This window comes from Ochotona curzoniae, unplaced genomic scaffold (assembly GCF_017591425.1).
Source record: "Ochotona curzoniae isolate NIBS_2020 unplaced genomic scaffold, NIBS_Ocur_1.0 contig_1014, whole genome shotgun sequence".
NCBI lineage: Eukaryota > Metazoa > Chordata > Mammalia > Lagomorpha > Ochotonidae > Ochotona > Ochotona curzoniae.
In genome coordinates, this window is record NW_024464920.1 from 21686483 (window position 1) to 21713975 (window position 27493).

At 36.8% G+C, this 27493-nt stretch overlaps 1 protein-coding gene across 1 annotated transcript in view; it reads right to left on the reverse strand.

Moving 5' to 3' along the window:
* The window catches only part of SYT1 (synaptotagmin 1), a 399219-nt gene that overhangs the window by 278901 nt on the left and 92825 nt on the right, over nucleotides 1-27493 (reverse strand). The window contains exon 4 of the mRNA XM_040981245.1: nucleotides 649-654. The gene's annotated coding sequence lies outside the window, so the exon portion shown is untranslated. The remainder of the gene's footprint in view (nucleotides 1-648; nucleotides 655-27493) is intronic.

Here is a 27493-nt window from a genome sequence, read left to right on the forward strand (position 1 = left end):
TAGTTCTTACATGGACTCTTCTCCATTTGCAGAACTGCTTATGGATTCAGAGGAATCTAGAAAGCATAGGCTACCCTCTTCTAGAAAGAGAGAAAACTGCCTCACTCATACAACCCTTCAGAGGTAGAAGTCAGATTTGGGTGTAGACCTTGAGATACAAATACAAGTGAGAAATTCTCCTGATGCTTGCACAGTTCAAATTCAGCAGAAAGGAAATTATTCAGATAACCATGCTCTAATAAGTCAAGTTTAACATGCTTCAGCAATGGAAAAAGGCAAAGGCTAAGCTGGTAACTGTTTGGGAAGATTACTCTCCTAATTGGCACAGAGCAATGACTGGTTTTAGGGGATAAACACTGGTTTGGGGCTCAGAAATCCTGGGTTCGAATTCTCTTTCAGTCAAGTTGAACTTGTTACAGTAATACTGTATCTAAACTACTTGTGTCTCATTTATAAAGCAGGATTCAAAGAGAAAAACGTTTTGCTTTTTTAGAGATTCTGTATGGATGTTGAGTTAGCACCTCAACAATCAGTACTACAGAAATGCTGTCTGCTTAATTATCACTTTCTTCCCTACTCTACTGAACACTGAGCATGTTTTTTGCTAGTATAAACCCTGAACTACTTCTAGTAAATATGATTAATCACTTCAGACTGCTTTGTTGGGTTTTCGGGGACTCCATCGTCTGACACCCCCAATGGATTCCAAATAGACCAAAAATAACTACAAATATGGATAGAAGAATAGCTTATTTGATTATTATTTTCTTTCTGTAAATTATCTTGCTTAATTCTTATTCTAACTTGTAAGTTAGGTGTTTTTATTTCTATTTTAATTACAACAAGATTTGTTTAGAAAAGGCAAGTCATCTTTCCAAGGCCATGTGCTCAATAACAAAAGCATCCATCCACCAGAGACCTAAGTCCTATGGTTGTATGCTACCCATCATTCACTGGACTCTGCCCCTATTGCCCCTGATGGCTTTCAGAGTGTTGTGGAGAGAGAAATTTTGTAGGTTTTGATATGTATTAGTTGACAGACAATCTCAGAACTGTTTCATAAGCTCTGAGAACAACCAGAGATCATGGAATAGCATGCCCTTGAAGGGAGCTTAGGTAGGCAACGAAAACATGTTAGTCTGGGTCACAATACCATAGAAAATACATGGCACCTTTATTGTTCATCATCAAAATCTCTAAAAATAATTTTTAAAAATTATGCATATTCTATCACATCAGTGAAAGCTGATGTGCTTTCCAGTTTGTCTTTGTGGAAAAATCTTGTAGAGGCTAAACCCCCTACTCCTTTTAAATCATTTTTTTCCATTTAATCTGAAGTGGTTAAAGTTTGCCTAGGCAGTTTACTCCTCCAGATGAAAACAGAAACATCAAGGCAGAATATGGAAGCGACTTTGTAAAGTTCATGGAATGAAAACACTGACAGGCATATTCACTTGTTTTGAAGAAATAGTTGTAATTTGTTTTGAAAATTTATCTAAATATGAACATAAGAAAACACTTAACAAATACATTCTATGGTAAAAAAAAAATTGTCACTGTATAGACTTAATTGAACTCCATAGCTAACAAGAATAATTGTTGAACCGTCTCTTCAGACAGTTATTTTTTCTGGAATTATTGGCAACTCGTTTTTGCCCAGAGGCAAGGAAAATGGGCTAGACATGTTTTAAAGTTCTGTTCACAGTTATAATTTTATGACAGTGCAATAAATTTTAAGATGACCATAGGGAACATGTTGTTCTACACAAGCTTTTTACTGTGACTATGAATTTACAGTAATTGGAGATAATTTACTATTTTATGAGGCATAACAGAATAATTGTGCCATTTTCAACTTTAAAGAGAAAAGAGTGGGAGAGGTCTGGTCAGGATGATAAATGAGCCACATTGTCCTATGGATATTTCCCTTTAAATGAAGAATATTTTCATCTAGTAACATACTCCAGTTTTTCATTTTTAATGCTTTATTCTTCATTTTTTGGCAGTGATGTCAATTCAGTGTTTTTGCATTCATTGAATTATATTGTCGAGTGTAGAGAGTCTTAAATTATGCCAATCCATGGCATCCATATTAATTTTACAATCTGTTGAGATTTCTTCTCAAAGGCAAATGGAAATTAGCCGATCAGTACCCTAACATATCCCATATAGTGCAACTATTGTTTAAAGAGACACATTATGTCTCCTTACACATGTATTTCTGACCTGAAGACATACTTAAATCATGGAGGGTCAGGACGGGGAGAAGAATGAGGCATCACTTCCCTTACTTTCCCCTACCTATAGTTCCCTGATCAAGGAGTAGGCTATCAACCTTCTAAGACCCCTGACACTTCCTCTACACTATCATCTAACTACTAGGATTTATATAATATTTCTAAGTTTCCAAGAGAATGGACATACAGTAGGTAGGAACAGATTTGTCCGTGAGCTATATATGGATAGAGTGAATTATACCTAGTTTTCCTGCACACACACAAAAAAAATTCTCACAAGGATTTTGTTTGGCTTGGGACTCCTTTCTTCTCATCGTTGCATTGTCCATATTTTAACTTATACCCAGGTAAGTTTCCACAGTACATGGTATTTTCCTAGCAATGACAGCCACTCTTTGTCTTTCTTATATTGCATTTGCTTAGTGACAGTGAGGACCTGGGAGGCCTGCTCACCATGTAATCTCCAGAACCTGTCTTGTGTCTGACTGAATGGATGGAGATAGCACAAAAGTAAGAAAAATAAATATCTTTGTTTTTGTGGCAGAACTGGGTGGTAACAGGATAATTCAGTTAACACAAATATCAGAATTAAGAACCTGGTTGATGAACTTGGACTAGGGTTCTCTATAGTTTCTTTAAAAATTATTTATTCAATATTCCATGATACAGTTATTTCTCCCCCAAAGTCCCAACCCCCTCTAATTTCCCTCATGTCATTACAATAGTATAGTCCTTCACAATCACTTGTAAGTCCATCATTCTGCTATTTAAGACTATCCTGACCTTGTAGGCATGGACAATGGCAAAGTCCAGCATGCTACTGTTACAATACATTGAACAGTTTCATTGGGAGTCAAACTTTGATTTGGAAGTAGAGATGCACACTGCATTGTATCTTTACATCTGTATGTGATGGCCTGTGCTACACAGTTACTACACATCCCTTTAAATGAAAAGCCATAAAATAAAATCAAGAAATAAAAATTGAAAATTTACAGTAACATGAATCTAACAACATGCTACTGAATGACCAATGTGAAGCTGAAAAAATGAAAAAGAAAATCAAAAACCTTCCTGAAGCAAACAATACTACTGTGTGATCTATGAATGAGTGAGGAAATTAATAAGAAAAATAAAAGCTATAGCAGTTTTTTTCTTTAAAGAAGTGGAGCTAGTGGTGAATAGTACATTAGTTAAAACTTCACATTTTACTGCTATATAATGCAGTTTTCTTTGTTCTCTATCAGTGACTATGAGTAGATGTTAAAAGAAAATGACACACAAGCAGATGACACAAATGTGTTTGGGAAATACGTGGTTGAATAAAATTAAGAAAATTTTATTTTTAGGAAGAGCTTACCAGACTTGCATATGCTAATCAGCAGTATATATCTCTAAAGAAGTATGCACATCTCCAAGTTTGACATAATTTTCCTTTGGTAGGTCATCTAATGAAATATATAGCACATAGAGACCTTTAGTTTTGCCAAAGAAAATATTATGGTTTTAATGCCATATCTCTTTAGTATAAAATACCTATCGCTAAAGAACTATTCATTGAGTACAAGTGTTAAACTCTAAAGGGCAGAATCAAGACAAGCATCTTCTTGTTGTATTTGATAAAATATCAGAATATTTTACCCAATTTGAATTCTTAAGGTGTTGAAGAATATGCTAATTGCTCTAAACTAGTGAAATATGCTCAATGTTAACATTATCGAAATTGATGCAAAACTTAAAATATTCCATATAACTGGTATATGAACAAAATCCTAAAAATAATTTGGAAAACAGCAATCAAATCTAACTTGATTTTTTTTTGGTGGAATTCATTTGAACTTGCTTGTTTATCAGCAGCTACCCTAGACAAGCTTATTATTTCTTTATATACTTCTACTGGTGTTGGTGGATGCATTTAAAGAAACTCTTTCTTGTCTGGTTTAACTGCCCCTCCTTTGTCTACTCTCTGCCAGTTTAGGTGTCACTTGTAATAACTATGATAAATTGCCATGTGTCTCATGTTGTTGTTCTTTTTAATCTGCAATAGTAGCTCTCTGTAACCAGCAAAGGGAGTTGAGTTCCAAGAAATAACAAATCTAATTTAACCACACTGAATTGCAATCTCTCAGCTTAATAGGTATTTTGTTTAGTATAAAAACTTGTCATTGGAGACTCTTACAATTGTTTCATTTATCCTACAGAATAAACAGTTTATTTTTCTGATCACCTACTTTTCTGTAACATAATGGTGCAATTAAATGGTGCTACTTTATCATCCTTAGCTTCAAAAAGTTGAGTAGTATTTCTACTTTGAGTTGCTCACAGCATTGCCTGGTAGATTAGCCTTTCAAATCCCAGATCCAATAAGATAACTCACCTGGCCAAATGGTTACCCAAAGCTTATAAAATTTGGAAAAAAATTTCCCAGCCTCACATTTTAGGTTACAATCTCCCCGCCCCATTTACACCCATTTTTACCTACCTCTACTTCCTAAATACTTTCCTGCTAGTTTTCTTAGGAAGAAGCAGGTGATGGCCCAGATATCTGGGTTCCCATTACATATGATGGGTGTCTTGAATCCTGGCTTTAGCCAGGCCAGACCTCCCTCCCTCTATCCATTTCTATTATTTCTATTTCTATTTCTTTCTCTTCTCCTCTTCTCTCTTTCTGCCTTTGAAAAAAACATAAATCTTGTTAAAACTTGAATTGGTGTTTAAGTTTTCTTCTTTTCCAGTTTTTTTCTCATTAAATAATTTGTTTATTTTACTTGGAAAGTCAGTTGCTAAAATACAGAGGCAATCTTCCATCTATTGGTTCACTCCCCACACAGATGTCATGGTGAAAGCTGGGTTGCAGTGAAGCTAGGAGACGGGGACTTCTGATCTCCTACACCTGTGTAGGGGCCCACGGACTTGGGCCATCATCTGCTGCTTTCCCAGGTCACAAGGAGAGAACAGGATGGGGACAGATGATACATGAAATCAGGGAATTACACGGGAATGCCTACAGTGGCAGCTGGAGGATTACTGTATTGTGTAGCATGCTTTCCACCACTTTCTACCTCTTCTCAGGGTTTGTTTTTATTCAGGGTTTGTTTCCTGGATGAAACATACTTATTTTGGGGACCTAGGAAATATTCTTTTAAAATACCATGTAGTGTACAAAGCTTGGCATACAGAATCATTTAAAAAAGATTTTCAGGACCAGTGTGGTAGCATAACAGGCTAATCCTCTGCAACATCAGCATCCTATATGGACTCTGGTTTGTGTTCCAACCGGTCCAATTCCAACCCAGTTTCCTGCTTATGGCCTGAAAAAGAAGCACAAGTTCTTGGCTCTTGGCTTTGGTTGAAGTTTCACTTCAGCCAATGTGACTGTGAACTAATGGATGGAATACTTCTCTTTCTTTACTTCTCTGTAAATATGCCTTTCCAAACAAATCTTTTAAGAAACTACTCAGTAGACTACTGGACTCTCTTGTTAACATCTTTTCCCCACCTCCCTCTCTCCTGGTGTGTGTGTGTGTGTGTGTGTGTGTGTGTGTGTGTGTGTGTTGCCTTGAGTCAAAACTCACTTGTTTTTCTCTGATCTGTTCTACCGAACATTAAACTCTCTCAAGGGCAAAGATTTAATCTATTATTTACTGCACCTCTGCTCTGCAATAAACAGTTAACTTGAAATGGAAAGTTAAAAAATTTCTGTCAAATGCAACCAATTCACTGCAGTAAAATTTTCAGAGCATGAAATTTGGCATGAGAAGTGCCTCTTACACATTGCTAGGAAACCAATTTCTCATCTGAGTGTTGAGGGAAACATCACTGGAAACACATTTCAAAGACATGAGTTTGAGTCTTGGATTTTTTTTTTGCAGTAGCATTTGCCACCTAGGATCAATTTTTTAAACTTTTCTGTATTTGAAGCTTGCTATCAATTAAAAATGAGAAAAAAAGCAGTCATCATAGGGATTTGCCAAAGACAGAAAAGCATTGCAAAAACACAATAGTATTTTGAAGCTTATATATTCATTCAAAATGCTTTTCAAATGCTGAGCATAACTGAGTATAATCATTTGGATTTATTATTACACTAGGAAAATGGAAAAATATTCCTCTCATTTTTCTTGCTTGGAGTATTGTAATTGTCCAGAAGAGACGACATGCAAAGAACTCTAACACAATGTCTCTGTGTTAAATGGAATGACAGTATGCAGGACACAGTTCTATGAGAGTGAAGAGAAGCGATACTGAACTAAGTGTGGTAGGGGGTGTGATAACATGTGAGCCAAAGACCCGAGGATAATCTTAGCCCAGAAATAAGCTAGAAATACACAGTATTCCAAGAACAGTACAGGTTTTTTTTTTTAAGGATTATAAGGAATGAGGAAAAATGGTGAGGAATCTTGGACTTGAGGAATTGAAACAAATGTAGTATAAAATATTTAACTGACTTTGACATATAAAGATCCTCCCTTATGTTGCACTGCCTCCTGCCTCTAACTTTGATAGACATGGACATCAGAACTATCGCCCTGGATCACAATCCTCTAAATCACTGCAACACGGAAGGATCTGCTCTTCATTACAGTCCATACTGTATGTTTTAGTGAGGTTGGCTCGGATCTGGAACACCAATCTTTTGTGCTGTAACATTTCATAGAGTGAATATTTCAGAAAGCGTATAAAAGTTTAAAATTTATCTGCAAATGACATAACTAAAACATGAACCTCTGAAATGAACAGCTAGTTTTAGGGTGAAAGTATAAAATGTCATTTATGAGTTTACAGTGTACATTTTCCAGATTTCCAATGTGTTTATCATGACTGAAAGAGATTAGATTGTCCAATAAATCATACGAAGACAGTATGTAAACACCGCACAGTTCTTATACTATGCTGGGGAATTAGGATGGCTGAATCTCTATTCACAGGTTGTTAGGGAGCAAACAGCTCCCCTTTCTCCCTTTTTAATCTTTCCTGTATCTCATCATGGTAACCTTCTCCACCTTCAACAAATAACAGTGAGCCCAGGTTTTTGGCTACTGGGAAACATTGATTTATATTTCTACCTATATTTTCTACTCACAGCAGAAGCTTCTCTCAATCTTCTGTTCACAAATTAAAAAGTAAGATTTTAAAATTAGAATTGATTCTCTGGACTCCTTCTTTTGTGAAATGGGGTAGAAGTTAACAGGAAATAACAGGAAAAAACATTTTAACCAACTAAAATCAGAGTGAAAGGAGGTTCTCTAAGTAAAAGTTAATTCAACCAAATTTATGTGAGCTCCTAAAAAATACAGCTTTTTAAAGATTTATTTTATGAAGTGCTCATTAGATTTATAATCATATTTGAGCGATTTCTTTTTATTATTCCGCAGCTCACCTGGGATTCTTTGGCAGCAGTAATAAATGGTAGAAACCTTGTTATCAATACATAATTATTATTATTTGCTATTTCTAAGTATTATCCAGAAAGACCAACTCTGTGGCTGGATGTATTTTCACAAGAATCACCAACAGATTAGGCAATACAATACAATACAAAAATACTAGTTGGAAAAGGCTTCAGACCTTGAGGCTAACAAGTAATAAGATGGACCCAGTGGCATGGCCTAGTGGCTGAAGTCCTGACCTTGAACTCACCGGGATTCCATATGGGTGCCGGTTCTAATCCCGGCAGCTCCACTTCCCATCCAGCTCCCTGCTTGTGGCCTGGGAAAATAGTTGAGGACAGCCCAATGCTTTGTGATCCTGTACCTGTGTGGGAGACCTGGAGGAGGTTCCTGGCTCCTTGCTTCAGATCAGCACAGCACCGGCTGTTGCGTTCACTTGGGAAGTGAATCATTGGACAGAAGATATTCCTCTGTCTCTCCTCCTCTGTATATATATCTGACTTTGTAATAAAAATAAACCTTTAAAAAAACACGTAATAAGAACTTCTGTGAAGTATCACAGTTCTTAGAGAAGTGGGACAGAAAATAAGTGATGAAATGAAAATACTTGGAGGGGAATCTTTCTGAATACTGGAATTAATCATCATATGGCATTGCAAATGCATGGAACTCTCTGGGGCAGTCTACATAGTTAAGCATGTGCTTTGCCAAAAATAACTGTCTTATGTTTTTTTTTAAATGGGCAGTATCAGGATGCTATGTTTTGATTTTAACATCTCTAATGTTAATGCCAAATTCAATCAAAATTAATGAATAATTTTTTTAAATCTCTGGACTATTCTTATGATATCAATACTTTCACTATAATACGGGAATTAGCAGCCAGTCCCATGGCTTAGCAAACTAATCTGCCATTCCAGTGTCAGCAAATCATATTGACTCCAGCTCATGTCCCGGCTGCTCCACTTCTGATCAAGTTCCTTGTTTATAAACCTGGAAAGTCCGGAAGGATGGCCTAGGTACTTAGCCCGCTGAACTATTGTGGGAGAACCAGAGGAAGCTCCTGATACCTGGCTTCAGGTGATCTCAGCTCCAGCCACTGTGGCCACTTAGAGAGTGAACCAGCAGATGGAAGCTATTTCTATATCTCCTATCTGTAAAACTGTCTTTCAAGTTAAGACCAATAATGAATAACTTGCTTGGATTTAAAGTAATTTTTGGTAAACTAAATATTTCTAAAATTCTTCAAAATTTAATTTTTTTCCAAAGCAGGATTTATTTAGAAAAATACAGGAAAAGGGGGTCCTGCCATAGTGGCAGAAAGGGGTTCTATGCATCTTGAGGAAAAAATCTGAGGTAATGGTGGAGATGGTGTCTTATGTACCATCTCAGGGGCGTTACTTAAAAGGCAAAAAAGAAAAAAAAAAGAAAAAAATTACTCACAATGGGCAACGATCTAGCACCTGGTCCAGAATCAAAGAGTGTTTGATCTTATTTTAGTGCATTATTTTTTTCTATTTTTTGAATTAATTTTGAGCATTTTAACCAAATTGTTTTAAGTGTAAAAGGATGCTTATGAACATCACACTTAATAAAAAATGACTCCTTCATTTCCTAAATGCCAGTAGAAGACTAGTCATTTAAAGAAGAAATAATTTCGGGCCCGGCGCGGTGGCGCAAGTGGTTAAAGGTCCTCGCCTTGCACGCCCGGGGTCCCATATGGGCGCCGGTTCTATCCTGGCAGCCCCGCTTCCCTTCCAGCTCCCTGCCTGTGGCCCGGGAAAGCAGTCGAGGACGGCCCAAAGCTTTGGGACCTGCACCCGCGTGGGAGACCCGGAAGAGTCTCCTGGCTTCGGACCGGCATAGTATCGGCCCGTTGCGCTCACTTGGGGAGTGAATCATCGGACGGAAGATCTTCCTCTCTGTCTCTCTCCTCTCGGTATATCTGCCTTTCCAATAAAAAATAATAAAAATAAATCTTAAAAAAAGAAGAAACAATTTCATCATGTTTAGTTATTATATCAAAGGCAAATTTCTTTCATGTTTCTATTAGGAATATTTTCTAGGCAGCAATTCTAGGTATGAATATTTCAGAACTTCCTTATGAAGTTATTCTAGGCATTAGGAATGGAACATTTCAAAATAGATTTCTCTATGAGGATTTTGTAAACTAATTACAAATATATGGAAAAAAGACTGGCTTCAAGAGGGTTTTTTAAAATTATTTTCACTATGGGCAAAGGTATTATCAACAACCTAAAATTCATGGTTTGGCATTCAGTCACCTGAACACCTGAGCTAAAGTATATAAGTTCCTTACTTAGGAATCATTTAAATCCAGCAGCAGACATCTGGAAATCACTTTTATGTTCTTCTGAATTTCTCTGATACCAAGGATTATTATCTTTGCTATGTCATTCATAGATTAATTCTCGTATTTCTGGTGAAATATATTTGGTCCTTAGAACTAAGCCATTAGTATTGTGCACTTATCACCCGTTTACTTAGACAATCAAGGTATCAACTATAATATAAATGCTGATGATAATCCATTTCCAACCAGTTCTTTTTATTTCAGTTTTGCATTGCACACTGCTTGCTGGGTATCTGCTGGAATCTCAAACCAGCAGATCTACAGCTGAGTCATTTTCTTCTGACTCAAATGAGTTCCTACATTTGTTATCCTCTCACGCCCCCAGATTCCCAAGTCACAAAATCTGCAATCCAATCCCTCTGTGTGGTCTGAGTTCTATAACCATGAGGCCTGACTGCTTATTCCCATGTGTTCAACACCCCAGAGAGCATCTACACAGCTACCGTATGAATTCTCCCCAAGTCTGTGCTGAGATATTGCTGTCTTGCTCACAAAGGTTTCCTTATTATCCCCCACTCATAAAAAGTCAGGTGTTTCACACTTTTCTGATCCTGGTTCTAGATTGATCTGCAGCATTTCCTTTCCCAATTGCAATTATGTATCTGGACTCATTTTTTTCCCTCTAAGTGATCTGAAATGATCACTTCCACTAGTGCTAGCCCTGCACAAGCTCTGCACCTGCACTAGCTCTTTAAAAATTGCAAGGAAAGGGATGATGATTATTTTCAACACATAGAGAAAAGTGCCAAGGCTCTAACAGTAGGTAGCTTTGTTAATCCTAAACAACAAATAATGAAATAATAAGAGCTTTTGTGTTCAATACTTGTGCTCTCTATGTTCCAAGTTTTTTCTTGGCTCTTGCTGTTCTTTCCACCTGGGATACTTTGTTTATTTAGCCGCGGTTTGTCTCTCTAATCTGATCCTATCAGATGACACTTCTAGAAAATGCACATTATGTAAAATGTGTGCATGGATTCCAACTTTTTGTATCAAAATGGACTTAATCTTTTAATTTCATTTCTCATAAATGTTTAAAATCAGTCTCACATTATTTTATTTATTTAGTTGTAAGTCCCACTCCTAAGGGTTGATGTTGTGGTATCGCAAGTAAAACCAGTGCCTCTGACATTAGCATCCTGTAACAGTGTTGATTACATTCACAGGTACTCTACTTCGGATCCAACTTCTGGCTAATGGCTGGAGAGAAGCAGAAGATGGTCCAAGCGTTCCAGCCCCTGTAACCTATGGTGTGGGAAATTCAGAAGAAGCTTCTGACCATGACACACACTGGCTGTAACAGCCACCTGGGGAGTGATGGACTATCTCTTCCCTCCTCTCTTTGTCTCTTTAATGCTTTCAAACGAACACATACATATTTAAAAAGTTACTAGCTTGTACATTCTTTAAAGGTAGATATATTATATTTAGTTTTGGAACCATGGTGTAAGTTCTTTGTTTCTATATCCTTATTTGATCTAGGGTAAATTGTATTTTGTACCTCAGTTTCTACACTGGTCAAAGGGGAATAGTCATGAAAAACGTTCACAGAGAGTATTGTGAGGATAACATATTACCATGAACTTACAGCACTTAAGAAAGGTGACAAATACCCACAATAACATAATTTCCAGCAAAGAGGTTGCATTAATTTCATGAAAGTCTAAGATGTACAGTATTATCTAAGAGAACCAGTGGCCACCTACTCAACATTCACGGATTGTTAAATGACTCATTCTCACTTTAAGTCCCAATCCAACTTTATAATTACATGAATATACATCTCATGAGATATGTTGAATATGTGTAACTAAAAGTTTATACAACACTAAAAGTTTACTCTGTCCCATACCCTACGCTAACTGCTGAGAGGTGGAAAACAGCATGGGGAACAGACAGTCAAGACACCTGCTGCATGCAGCTCAGGATGGAAGGAAAGAAAACACAGAAGTAAACAAAGCATTTTGGTTATTGATGTGTCAGGAAGGAAATACAGCAGGCTGACTGTGCTGTAGGCAGTGCTGTCTGCAAGTGGCCCTTTGAGGATGCATTTGCAGAAGAGGAACACGGAAGTCTGTAGCAAGATTCTGGATGGAAAGACTCTGTCACATCTGAGCCTGCTAAAATGTTGATGTTCAAGAAATAGCAAGGAGGAGGCCACTGAAGGTGATGGAGGAGCAGAAGGGTTAAGGTTGAGATGAAGGAGCACATGCAGAGTTGGGAGCCTGTGGGCAGAGGTTTATCTTGAGCCAAGAATGAATATTATGAAGTGTCCTTAACAACATTTTGATTATTCACAAAGTGGGATTTGAGGAGGACTTAAAGAAGTAAGGACATATTACAAACAAAAGCAAGTACTCCTATAGCAGTCATGAAAAGGGAGAGATTTGTTTCTATAGCCCCTCCAAAAAACTGCCAAGTCTTCACTTAGAGAAAAAGATCAACTGAAGTCTGAACTCTGAGCAGGTCTCCACGTGTCTGAGCCATCCCATGCTGCCACCCCCTGTGCGCATTAGGAAGACGTTGGCGATGATAAATACAAGAAAACTACTTTGAAAAAAAGTCTGTTAATCTGCTTTTATGTGTATAGTTTTTAAGAGTAAATCATGTTAAGCTTTTAGAGTGGAATTTTTCTTGAAGACAATTATATAGGAAAAACAAAATAACATCTTTTAATTTATTGATTGATGGTGGTGAGTTATGCAGAATACATACATTACTACATAAACTGCTTTTAAGTGGACAGTTATATGATATTATGTATATTTATATCTATTTTGTCATGGCCCATATTCTGGCTCCAGAACTTTTCCATTTTTTCCAAATGGAACTCTGGGTTTTAAATACTTACTTTCCTTCTCCTGTTCTATCACTTTATTTTCTGTCTCTATGAATTTGTCTTACTTTTTCTTACTTCAGATAAGTGGAATCACACAATTTCTGTCATATTCTGACTGGCTTATTTCACCTAGCACAACATCTTCAAGATGGATTGGTTTTATAGTATGTGTCAGAATTCTCTTTATTTTTTGTCTGAAAAATATTCTACTGTATGTATACACTACTTTTGTTTATCCATTTCTCCACTGATGGACATTTGGATCAATTCTACATTTTGGCCTTTATGAAAAATATAGTTATGAAAAAAGAGTACAAATATCTATCCTATTTTAAATAATGGCTTATATTTCTGGATTCCAAGTTAAAAGTAAATTCTAATTGCAGCAATATGATACATCTGACAAGTAATCTTATTTATTCCTTTGTATAAATAATAATATTGGAGGACAAAATAAAGTTTGGTAAAGTTTTCTATTGCAGCAACGTGGAAATAACATTTCTTCAATGCCACTTCACAGTTTCAGGATTTTTTTTTTGCAGTATGACTAAAAAGCCCAATCAATTCATATTTTAGTGAGATAGATCAACCATGACCATATGTAATAACTTTATTAATTGAATAATTTTTATTTCCCTATTTGAAGAGTGATTCATGTTATTGATTCTCACATTGTAGGGAATTTGGAAAATACAACAGTAAATAACAGTAGCCTCATCACCATCTTTGTTTTGTAGTTATATTTGCTTATTTTCAAGGTTTTTTTTTTTTTTGCTTATTTTATAAGTTTTTTGTAAAGTATCTGCATCTATATTGCTTTGTAAGGTTCCCTTTTCTCTTATCCCTTCTTCTCTTTGGCTTTCTTCACTCTCTTCCTGTCTGTCTCTCAATTAAACAATGTGTTGGGAACATTTTCTTATAAACATGACTTTCTAAACAGACCACATTTCAGTGATGAACATTGAAGACATAGCATTGCCTGGCGGTTAAGATGTAGCTTTAGTGGGGGTGGGTATCATGGGGAAGTAGGATTAAGCCTATACTTGGATGACTACTTCTCACGTCTCAGGTCTGGTTTAGATGCTAGTTATGCAGTGCTTTTGATCCAGATCCTTGCTAATGTGCCTGGAAGGTAACAATGGTGGCTCTAGTACTTGGATTTCTGCCTCTCAGGTGGGGAAATTCAGATGGAGTTTCTGGCTCCTGGTTTGGTCTCTCCAGCCCTGCATGTCTTGGCCAGGTGGAGAGTGGATCACAAGATGAACGGAATCTCTGTGTCTCTCCCCTTTTTTATAGTCCCCGCATCCAGACTGCATGATGGCAAAGCTAACTCTGCTGTGTGACTCTGCTCAGTTTATTGAATTTGTGCCTCATTTCCTCATCTTAAAATGGGGAAAACTATTTTTTATAGTTGCTGTGAATACTCTGTAAAATTAATATTAATGGGCTATTACTTAGAACACCTGGCACCAAAGAAGCACCCTGAGTGCTTATTATTTTTAACATAAAATCTATTTTTAAATTCTGGTAGACATTACATAAAGATGGTACATGATTTTGTAAAGATTTATGTATTTACCTGAAGTTAGCGTTACACAGAGAGGAGAGACACAGAGGTGTTCATGCATGGCTCACAAATAGTTGGGCTGCAACAGCCACGACTGAGGCTGAGGCAAGGAGTTTCACCCAGGTCTCCCACATGGGTGGTAGGGGCCAAATATTTAGGTCATATTCTGCTGGTTTCCCAGGGCATTAGCAGAGAAGTGAGATTGGACATGGAGGAGCTGGGTCATGACTTAGCACCTGTGTGTGATGATGCTGGGAATACTGGAGGTGGCTTTGACCACTATGTCAGATTGCTGGCCCTGATACATGATTTTACAACATTAAAGTTAGGAAATAATAAAGGTATAAGATGAAGTACCTAACAATTTTATGAATCTTGAGAAATTTCTACAGTAATAAAATTTTGCCTGCATATGAATAATTAGGATGTTAAATGGAAATGCATCTCCTGTCCTCAAGTCTTGCTGGTAAACCCTGAAAACTGACCAGACAAATTCCCAGTTTAATTCAATAAGCAAGCACTATCATAATTAGGAGCAGTAGCTATGTCATTTACATAAAGCCATAGAGGATGTAACTGATATTTTAAACTATCAATGTTGACTATTAAGACAGACCAGACACAAGGTTACAAAAACAACTCTCATGCTTCTGATAGCTTTCAACATCTTTATTCATATTAGAAGTGACTTATTATATAAAGGCCAAAAATACTACTTGTTATTTATAAAATGACTACCAACCAAGAAGTTGTTATTCTTCCAGTATTACTAATTTCAGATTTCTTAGAATAATTTTTTAATGTTCTATCTCAAGTGCATATTTCTATCAACACAAATGCCTTGCAACTGTATGGTTTTAAATTATTAATTTTTATTCCTCTCTAAAGGATAAAATTAACCAGGCATACATATTTTATTTCCTCATTCTAAATTTCCCATTTGTGATGAATAAACAATGGTGAGGTAAGAATAATAGTATTAACATTTTTCTTTATGGGAAAAATTTATTTTTTAAGTTAGTATAGTTTGCAATTAGTGGGATGGGTCAAATGACATGGGAATGAAAACGTTCCTCAGGGGGCAGGTGCCTCATGTTTGATTGGTTAAGGTGTCTGAATCTCATACCAGGTATGTCGGTTCCATCATTGGCTCTACACTCCAGCCTTCTTCTGAGACAGACTTTGGATGATATCAGGTGATCAGGATGGCATCAACTGCCCCTCAAGTTAGAGACCTGGATTAACATCCTGGTTCCTGGCTTTGGACCTGGGCCCATCCCTGTCCACTGCTTGTACCTGGGGAGTTAGCCAGCCAATAGGAGCTCTGCCTCTTAATTAAACTAAAACCAAAGGTTTCTCTGGATTAGTAACCTAATGAACTGTAGACTAAGTAGCAAAATTTACTTCTTGGCTGCTTTGTCCTTATTTGAAATAATTTATATAGGTGTGTCATTGCTAAGATTTTACAGCACTATCGGGGATAGCACTCATGTAATTCATGTACCCCCACTTTTTTTTCCCATTTTCTTATACAGAAAATTATCACTGTGTGTATTTTTGAATTTATTTCTTCATTTGTCCTTGAATAGCTACAGTAAACTCAGAAGGACAAAATAAATCAATACTTACACATTGGACCTGTTGAAATTGCTCTACAGTTGATTTGTGTGCTGTTCACAGGTTCTGAAATAACATGTGGAGAGGTGACAATTGGGCTATCACGTTCTGCTTAAGTCTTACCTGCTTTCAGAACTGCTTACTGATTCACATATATTCAGCCCTTGGACAAGTGCTGACAGGTGCCCCTGTCAACATGGTGTTCTTTCCTGCTGTGCCAGTGGAGAGTACAGAATTTCAATGACTATCCTGGGACCAGCACTGAAGGATGGATCTTCATTGTAATCCATTCCTGTCCAGGAACCAAAGTGTTCACTTGCTAACAGAGTAGTACTCTATGCAATAATTTTTGTTCCTAAGGATTATTTTCAAACTGTTTAATTGAAGTGATATCTCATGATTGTTATTAGGGACCACCTTCTATTCAGATCATTTGGAGATGACAACTTGGAGGAAAGAAAGAACTTCAGTGTCAGAAAACTTAGTTTAAGACACTGGCTCTAACTCTTTGTAGAAGTACAATTTTGAGGTTTTTGCAGATGGAGTTTCATGATGAAATTCAGTGTTGAGGGGCAGGTGCTGTGGCCTGTGTCACAAGCATCCCATAATCATGGCAGTATGAATCCTGACTGTTCCATTTCTGATTCAACTTTCTGCTCATAGGCCAAGAAAAGTAGCACAAGATGGCTCAAGTGCTTGAGACCATGCATCCACATGTGAGATCCGTTGAAACTTCCAGATCTTGGGTTTGGCCCAACTTATCCCTGGCTATTGTAATCATTTCGGGGAGTAAAGCAGCACATGAAATGTCTCTCTCTCCTTGTCTATTATATAAATAAATAAATATTCAAACATTTAAAAATAAATATTAACACATTCATGCGAGTATTTGGAAGGTGAAATGAAATACATTCTGTGGTTTGGCATACTTATTAAAAGGTAACTTAAAAGAATACAAGGTCAGAGAGGCTAAGTGATAATAACAAAAAATAGAACAATTTTGGAAAACAAAGGAAATTTGAAAAAGACTATGGAATGTCAACTGGAGTTCAGGTAGTCATGTGCATATGTTAGTCACGTGTGTGTGAATGTACACACAACTGGAGTGAATGGCCCTCTTCTAACCCTAAGGAGGCAAGAAAAGAAGTTTTTTTCTGGTTAAGAACTGGCTTTTCCACTCTAAGCTGGGACCTTGAAAGTTACAACCTTTTACAATTATTAAATATAAATTTATAGCTATAGTTATACTAGTACTTCTTGGAGAAAGCAGCAAGAGGACATTTTTAGAGTTCAATGGAACTGCTTTTCTTCAACACACTCCAGGAAAGCCTCATCTGACAAGATCTTAGCTGTATTTTATGAGAGTGCTGGTTTTCTAGAGAGTCTCTCAAAGATTACGGAGCATTATATGGTGACACCAGCTCCTACAGCAGTCATGAAAAAGGAGAGATTTGTTTCTATAGCCCCTCCAAAACCCGCCAAGTCTTCAGGGTTTAAGTCCTGAAAAGCAGATGACATCAATGATTTCTGGCTAATATGTCACTGTGGCAGTCTCATACATCATTTGAAGATGAGAATATATTATTTCTATTTTGAAGACTAAGGAATTCATGCTTGAGATGTTTCAGGTATACAACCGACACGCGCTATGTTAATGTAGAGGGGCCAGTCTTGTAGATATAGACTATAGTTGAGTGGAAATAAACATTTCATGGCCCTCGGCACTGTTTCTGCTTCATCTCAGGTTCCTTCGCATATTACCTAGTGAGTCTTGAGTAACTAAGTCTCCACTTGTGAATACCGCCCTCCTGTTACTGAAACCTCAGTTGAAATTACATGTTCCTTAAATGTAAGGTGTAGACTTAAATGTACTACCTCACCTGCTCCATGTCAACCCTTGTTTACAGCTGTTTCACTGTTTCTGTCCAGGAATTTGCCTTTGAATTTCCGTTCCCCATGATTTTCTCATATGGTTTTTCATTAACTGATACAGATTCTAGTTCTGAAAAATCTCTTGAAAACGCCTGAATTCTTAACCCATTAAATGGCCCATCTACACAAGACATCTATAAAGACTTAAATTGAGTACTAAATACATCATTTATGGTCACTTTGAAAATTATACCTTTGAAATATTCAGAGAAGTGAAAAGTTGGGACTAGATAGAGCTCCCTGAGTTTTAATTCCACTTCACACTGAAACATTTCTTGACTGACCCAGAAGACATAGATTCCTTTCTACTGGACCACAACTATTGAGTTCTGAATCAGACCTAGCTGTTTGTTAGTAGATGGAAAGAGCCTTGTGAACAAGTACACTCTTTGTCACTGCTTGTCATCTAGCAAATAATTTTATAAGTTACAAAACTGCTTACATGTCTCTAGTGACTTCAGTTCTTCATTAGTGAGGGAATAAACAAGGAGTTCAAAGATAAGGCAGAAATATGGAAGAGTTAATATGGAAAAGTAGAATAAATGGAGGGTAACAGGACCAAGAAACAAGATAGAGATAAGATATTTTAGAATGAGGTGCACCTGAATGTTAAGTGGGGCTGGAGAGAAAATACGGTATCCCGAACCTTTAGTTTGATCTAATAAAAATTTGAACAGGTTGTACCCATTTGAAAAATGATGCCTATTTTCATATCTTTAAAACACTTCAAAAGGGAATGTGTTTAGAACATTAAATTTTTTTAAGTGAAAGATTTTGTACTGGTAAGAAGGCATTTCCTAAATAACTTAAGACCAATATCTATGAGAAATACCACTCAGTGAAAGCAAGCAGGAGGTATGGTTAATAAAATTATTGCAAAGAAAGTACAGAAGTGTTTTAGGCTATCTGTCCATCTCACTAGAGTGTAAGCACACATAAAATAAGGTACAGAGATTATGTTCCTCTTAATGTGGTTAAACAGTTGGAATATTTACAGGGTGAGCAAGCAATACAAATGATTCAATACAGGTGTGTTTTTCTTGAGTTTGGACTAAATTCAGGTACAGATAAATGAATCCATACAAGGAAGAAGAAATTAGTCTCTATTTTCTTCAAGTAGACTAGAGTTTATTTTGGCTTGGAGTTTAGTAAATGAAAAGTGACGTGCTGCTCTCAACTCTGGTAGTGGGTAAAATCTAGCAGATTACTAAGAACTGTCAGGATGTGAGGAGTGATTGTTACTCGTTTCTCTATTGTAAAACAGGTATCTCAGTCCTTCTCTACAACTCTGAGTCTCCTGTGTGCAGGCATGGCTTGAAACAAGGGCTACTCCTTGCACACAAGTCACAATTACTTCCACAATGAGTGCTCACTGGATAGGGGACACTGTGCTAAACATAAGACAATGATGAAGAAGAGACAATGGCACTTACACTGTATTTGGAGAACAAAAGACAGAAATAAGCAACTCTGTTGTTGATTTTGTTTCGTGGATTTTCATTTAAGGGGATGTATAGTATCTGTGTAGTAGAGACTATCACATACGGATGTAAAGATACAATGCAGTGTGCATCTCTACTTACAAATCAAAGATAGACTCCTAACGAAACTATTCTGGAATCTGCCACTGCCCATGTCTACAATGTCAGGATATACCTAAATAGCAAAATGATGAACTTACAACTGATTGTGAAGGACTATACTATTGTAATGCTATGGGGATGAGATCAGTGTGGGGTGTATTTGGGGAGGGGAAAGAAAATCCAGGAGCCTATGGAACTGTATCATGGAATAAAATAAAAATACAAAACATAAGCAACTCAATATAAGTAATGCTAATACATTTAACTCAAAATAACTTATGAAATTTTTAACACTGTCCATCAATTAATAAATGAGCTCAAAGTGTTCATCTGAGTCTCTGGAAGGCCAATTTTTAATTGTAGCTTGAATCTGCATCCCTGAAGCCCTTCTGATTGAGATTCAAACAATAATTCTCTTTGATGGGAGTTACTGTCTTTCATCTCTCACCTGGGATCATTAAGTCATGATAATGTATTTTCTTTCTTTTATAAAATATCCCCATTCATCTCTCCACACCCAAATAAACTCCTTATTCTTTCGCAATACCAGATCATATTAATCAATTTATTTATTAACAAGTCTAGGCTAATTTCACTTTAGATATCTCAACTCATCTCAAGAAATGGCCATTGCAATTTGTTTGCTGAGACCAAATATCTGGAATACTAGTACATTTTGCCTGGTAGACCATCAAACTCAGCCACCTCTTGACCAGTTCTCTCTATTCCCTCATGCCCAAGACCTTTCTGACCCAGAGCCTCTGTATGAGTAATCTTCTAATTATAATCTTATGGTATTTTGTTCCCTCTACTTTTACTTTACAGCAATCTCTTTGGAATGGATAATTACTTCTTTCCAAACCTTAGATCATTTACTTTTTGTTAAAAAATGCAATGTTTTAGCATGGTTTATGAAAAAGATGGCTCCATACAATCCCGGTCTTGGCCTTCTCTAGCCACTCTTTTCTATTTAACTTATTTTCTTCTGTTGGCCATTGCACTTCAGCTGCATGGGAGGCTCCGGGAGACTTGTTTTTTGCTTGCTGTTAGGATTTGAAATAGTGCCTGGCATGCTATAAGTAAGGTAACTGACTGAGAAGGTACTGATTTTGAAGCCAGTACTATTCAGTGTTGATGATAGTTAATACTTCACCTAACATTACACTAATACTTAGAGGTGTGTTCAGGTTGCCAGTTTCATAGGGAAAGAATTGAGAAACCAAAAGGCAATAGGCATCCAACACATTTTGGTATGTCATTTTTTTCAACTAATAATACTGAGTAGTAACTATGATAGCAATTTCCACAGCAAGAAGATGAACATTAATGTGCATGCCTTATTTTCAAAATATATTTATTTGTTTGAAGCACAAAGACAGACTCAAAGAAGGTATCTCTCAACTGCTGGTTCCTTTCCAAATAACCGCATTAGGTAGGGGTGATGCAGGCCCAATCTGGGATCTGGGAACACAATGCAGGTTTCCCCTATACATGGTCAATTTCCCCAAACTTGAATACCTATACATGCTTCTCAGGGTGTACATCAGAATTTGGAATAGAGGTCTAGGACTTGAGCCCAAGGAATTTAATTTGGTATGAGGAATTCCAAGAGTCATCTTAAATATTATATCAAATTCCAGCCCCCAATCCTTACTTCTAAGGGGTCTTTACAAGGGGGAAGAAGAAAAGACACTAAATGATTACTGATACATAACGTCCCATTAAAACCCCTTCAAAGGTCCACTTTCAGTTCTTTAAACTTGGATCCTCTGGTATAACAAACAACGAAACTCTCACTTCCTGTCAATGATTATCATTTTATCCAGCTCATTAAACCCAGAATGATTTAGTTACATTCTCTCGTGTTACCTATTCTGCCTGGTACATGCTGTGTTAACTACTTTGTGCTTTGCTGTATCTTACAAATTCCTCGTTTCTAAGGCTTCCTCCTTCACGCGACTAAGAACACTTTGAGGACTAAAATGTTGGAGGTGTTCAATGCATACTTATGAACTGAACATTTAATTCAGCAACACTAACAGTGACTGACAACTTTTGTAAATCATATGACTGTAGTAATAAGAGATATTGACAATAAAGGAAGTCAGCTGTGGTTAAAGATTGAGATAAATGCAATTTTATGAAATGTTGACAACTGGGGAAGCTCAGTATAGTATATTTGGGATCTCTTTATAAATGCAGTTTTGTAAATTAAAAAATCTACTCACAAAGTAGAAATTATTAGGGTTTATTGAGTACTAAACTGTATATCCACAAAGAGAAGTCTTTCTGGATTTGCTTCCATGGGACTAAAAGAAAAGTCTCATTCAGATTGATTGTCACAAGCTAGCAATTTCTATAAAAGAGCAGCAATAACTCTTCCTTGCTTTGTTTAAGAAGCTCTTCCATTAACCAGACACGGAGCTTACAATCGCAATGAAAATCAGGGAACAATTGGGAGAATGCTAGAAATGCAGCAGATTAATGGTTCTGCAAACATAATGCTCACAACCTCATCGGAAAGACATTATTTAGAAACATAAATCTAAAGAAGACCCGAATCATGTTCTATCACAGCTGTGAGAGGTAACACTGCATCCTGGGGTTTGGTTTTTCATTTGTTTCTGACCATTGTCACTGCGGTTTTTACTATTTCAATTCTATCAAGCTAACTTAAGCTTGCTGTACTGTAAAGGCTGAAGAGTATTACAATGGTGATGGGAAAGAACATAAGACCGATGTGAAGTAGAAAGAAGACATTCTATAAATGAATGGGAAATGCCTACAGGCCTCCAAAAATTGCCCGATGAAGCACTAGTTTTTCAGCTTGCACTTACTGCACACAGTCTGCTGGCGCCTTGGGAGAAAAACCTTACATCAGACGTCACTGGAAGCTGCTCAGCCAGGCACACAGAAAGGCACATTACACCAATGTTATTTGACAACCCTGGCGGTGATTTTTCTACTTCAGTGGTCAACTTGTGCAAAGTCAGGATCAGGCAACACACAAGCAGGTCATAACGAATGAGGATGCGAAAGCATCACAAAGCAGCAACCATGGTGCTTCTTTACATGATCATTTCACTTGAATATGCAGTCAGGATGATTCAATCACCAAAGCATCCAGAATGCGGATGCTGAACTGTTGGAGACAAAAGAAGTTTCTAAGATATCCTGAGCTCGATAGTCACGTCAATCTGTGGAAAAGAACTATTTCTCATTAATGTAGTCTGAAATGTACAATGTAAATACTCGTTACTTTTCAATTTAGTAAAACAGCATTTTTATCTGCAGTGTCTGATACTAAGTAAATAACTTGGCAAGAAAGCAAAAAAAAAAAAAAAGATGGAGAGTAAAAATTCATACACATGGGACTGACATTGTGGCACAGTACGACAAAGCACTGCCAATGCTGATATTGCTTATGGCAGTGGTTCTTATTCCTGATGCTGCATTTCTAAGCCAGCTCTCTGCTAATCATTTGGATAAGCAGCATAAAACAGCACAATTGTTTGATCTCCTACCACTCGTGTGAGAGTGTTGGTTAAAGTTCGTGGTGCCTGGCTTTGTCCCAGTCCAAGGATAGCCATTGTGGCCAACTGGGAGTGAACCAGTGGGAGGAAGGTTGGTCAATCTAGGTCTTTAATTGCAACTTACAAATATATATATATATTTCATTATATATGATATATATATAGATATATATGTTTATATACATATATAAGTATAGAAAATGATACTGTTGGTAGTAAATGGACTTTGAGTACTTATTTAGTATCAGATTCTTTAAATGCTTCACATGCACTGTCTTACTTAATCTTCACAATTACCCTATAAGGTGAGTTGTGTGCAACTTGCTTTAGAGTATTAAGTAGTGTAGTTGATATTACACTAACTGGTCAGTAGAAGATCTGTGATTCAAAATGATAATCACAATTTTATCTTTAAATTTTTTTTAAGATTTAATTATTTTTTATTGGAAAGTCAGACTTACAGAGAGGAGAGACAAGAGAAAGATCTTCTGTATACTGGTTCACTCCTCAACGGGCAGAAATGGCTAGAACTGAGCCGATCTGAAGCCAGAAGCCAGGAACTTCTTCCAGATCTCCCACTCAGATGTAAGGTCCCAAGGCTATGGGCCATCCTCGGCTGCCTTTCCAGACCACAAGCAGGGAGCTGGATGGGAAGCTGGGCTGCCAGGATACAAATCTGTGCCCATTGAGGATGCCGGCATGTGCAAGGTGAGGACTTTAACCACTAGGCTACTGTGCTGGGCCCATCTTAAACATTTAATCATGGGTTCATCTTGTCCACTACTTTTTTTCAATGATTTCTCTGTCATTCCAAAGAGCTCTGGGAGCAGTCTCCTATAGATTCAGGAAGGTAATCAGAGTTCCAAACTCAGGCTCAAATGTACATATTTGGCTTTTGCTTAGAATTGAAATTGAACAAAAGGCTGTAATACCAAAAGCATATTTGAAAACTATTTTTACTTTCTTGTTCATTGCTTCAGTGGATAGAGACAGAGCAACAGCAGCCTGAAGGATGATCTTCAGGGTCTCAGATATTTTGATGCTTATTCTGACTGCCTGCAGTTCTGTAATTAACACCCAACTGTTTCCTTAGGCCAGGTCTTTGTCAACTTGAGACTGAAAAATATGACTCCCTATTGACAGCTTGTAACCCCTGGGTGTCCTCTCCCAGAAGTTCAGAGAAGGCATCTGCCCTCAGACCTGGTCTGCTGTACTTTCCATGATGTATGAATTTGAGTTTTCCATATGATTTCAAAGTTTGGAGAATCTGGTTCACTATTTTCAAGTACAATATATCTGTGTATTACTTTTACATATAGCTTACTATCCATCAGCTAATGGACCTACACCAAATTCTTCAGAACACATCGGAATTTAAAAATGATTTTTTATAGTCAACAAATTCTGTACTTTAAAACTTTCACTATATATATATACACACACACATATGCATATGTAAAGATAGGTTTGTAGTTTTTTTTTTAAGCTGGAGCGACAGAGGGAGCAAGAGTGAGGTGGTGGGGAGAAAGTTGTTTCCATCTGTGCTTTTTACTCCCCAGATGACTGCAACAGCTTAGACTGGGGCAGGGTGAAGCCAGGAGCCAGGAACTCCATCTAGTTCTCCTATTTGTCAATCAGGCCATCATCTGCTGATTCCAGGGACATTAGCAGAAAGCTGGATCAGAACTGAGGTAACCAACTATGGGATATGGTTAGCCCACACTGGATTAATGTGCTGTACCGCAACGCCTATCTTACTTGGATTGGATTTTATCATGTGGTAAAATAAACTAATTCCAAAGTCATATACTCATCAAGTATGCATGCCTTTCTTTGCACATTAGACAGTATCTACTGGTGTCCAGGAAGGCAATGCGATACAGAGCTATAGTTCTCAAACTTTGCTGGTTGTCACAGTTTGTGCAGTCCTAGTTGAATACCATTCTAAGTGAGAGAGTTCAGTAATTAGATGTGGGCTTTCACTTACAGCTCTCACAAATCTAACAAACTCTGAGATTTAAGCAAAACACTGAACTCTTAGAGGGTGACTTTCCTAAGACAGGATGATAAAGTCATCATCGTATGGTCATTCTATTTACCCTGATACCATCTTTGTGATTATGTTTTTAGCCTAGAAATGGTCCTAGTATCTGAGTCAAAGGAGTGTGCATCTTTTGTCATTCACGGAACATGCATTCTAAGTATAGTGCCAATTACTTTGTGTATGCTATATTAGTACATTTGTTCCACAACAGTAGTCTAAAGTGGATTCCATTCTACCCACTTTATAAGATAAACATTTGAATTCTTAAGAGGTAAAATTACTCTGAAATTCACATCTGACAGGTGTGGCTTCTGGATTGTTCCATAATTGATCCCAAAGCAGATTCTAGCAAGTCTCCACTTCTGTAGGTCTTACACAGTGGGCACCCTCACACTGCCTTCCCCCTTGCCCTTTTAAAAAAAAAGCATCCTAAAGTTTCTGACTTCTATGACATGTACCCGTTTGTGAAATTTTCTACTATGACTTTGATTTCATCAAATAGAAAAATAACCTTACAATGGATTTGTGCTTTCATTAACAGATGCTTGCCATGCTAATGTGCTGTACGAATCAAATGTTAAAACCAATGAAAGCCTCTTGCTTTTTCTCTCCTTCCTTCTCAAATGTAATCACTTTCCTGTAGTTGCTATGTATAATGTTCTAACTTATAACACATAGATATCTATACTCATATTTATTTTCTAGGTTTACATGTTTCATGTGAGCAATTTTTAAATTTAGGACATGTTATCAGCTTTAAATAATTTAAAACACTGATTCTTCAGACAAATAACTTTCAAAAATTATCATGGCGATTGGGATTTGTTCAGACCAATATGTAGAAACACGGTTTATTGGCTCTAATTGGTTTTTCATTTCCTTCTGTGTATTTATCCATTTCCTCACTGAAAAAATAATTGCAGTCTTGTTATGTTTCACTTTTACAAAGGGAGCTAACAGAAGCATCCTTGTGCACAACACCTTATGGAAATAGTCTAGCTTTTCATGAGGGGATTCAGGGAGTTAGAAAATTGCTGAGTCATAGCCCATAAACATGTTTAAATTTAACAAGTATTTAAAAGGCATTCTGCTTTATGATGGTTTTAATTAGTATCCCATTTACTTATGCATTGACCATTTCAACAACTGCTAGAAAAATGTTATTAAAAGGAAAGCTTATTTTGACGCAAAGAAATTCTAAAATTCATGCATAGTTTTCCTACTATCATTTTTCATGAACTTCATATTTAATAGACATTTGGAAGGAAGTACCCGGCCTTCTCCAGAAAGAGAATAAATGAGGTAGTTAAACAGAATCATTGTCTTGGGTGCACATTCTCACCCATATACATGTATACACAATCACTTGTCGTGTAACACATAACTCTTCCAATATCTCTTTCAAAAATTCTTTTAGTCCAAAATTTTGAGAGTAGTTTTACATATCTGTTGCAACTTAACCCCCTTACTGCCCAAATATACAGCTCTTTCCCATCTAATAACTATGCAGGACTTAAATCCCCCAACTGTACACAATAGTCTTCCTTTTGATTTCCTTTTATTATACAGCTACAACTTGCCCTTGACCTTCCCCAATCTCATGTCTATTCCTAAATTCCCTGTCCCATCTGTCATGTTAAATTGCTTTGACAAGATTATGATAGTGGAAGTGACTAACTTCATTAATCTGACAGCATCCTTGTAAGCAGATAAACATGCTAGAGGTATGGCACCCAAAGCAATGGAACAGATTTGTTAAGTTCCTTGTGGTTTTAAAGACTATAGAACCTCAATACTGCTTGTTGTCTGTGCAGTGAATGGAATCTCCCGTATTCTGCAATAGAAATTCCTCTAACCATCCTTGGGCATGAAGCTTAATTAATAAACGTTAAATCAGTACTGTCTTAGTGCCAAGTCTTTAGATAAAAAAAAAACGAAATGCTCAATTATTCATACTGAGGTGGATGAGTGCTAGTTTCAGACATTCTAAGTTATGCAGATGTTTGGTACAATGTAAACAAAATAGTATTTGCACAAATTTTCTCTTGTCTCTCTGAAATATAAAAAGAGAAATGTTTAATTTTTTCAGGCTATTTTCCTATACAACCCAACAATGCATATTGTTAAAGCTGTATTAGTCAATTGCTTGATCTCTTTGAAAGAGATTTATTTTTGGAGAAGGGAAAGTTTTATAACAAATGCCTTACACAGAAAATATTGCACTTTAAATTTATCTGTAATAATCAGCAGCCATCTGAAAATAATGGTTTTGTTTTTAGGTATTCTCCTTGAGTCAGCAAAAAAGGACAGATGGCCCATTTTTCATGTTTATGAATCTGTTCAATTTTAATAGCAGCCACTGTATAATCTTAAGATAAAA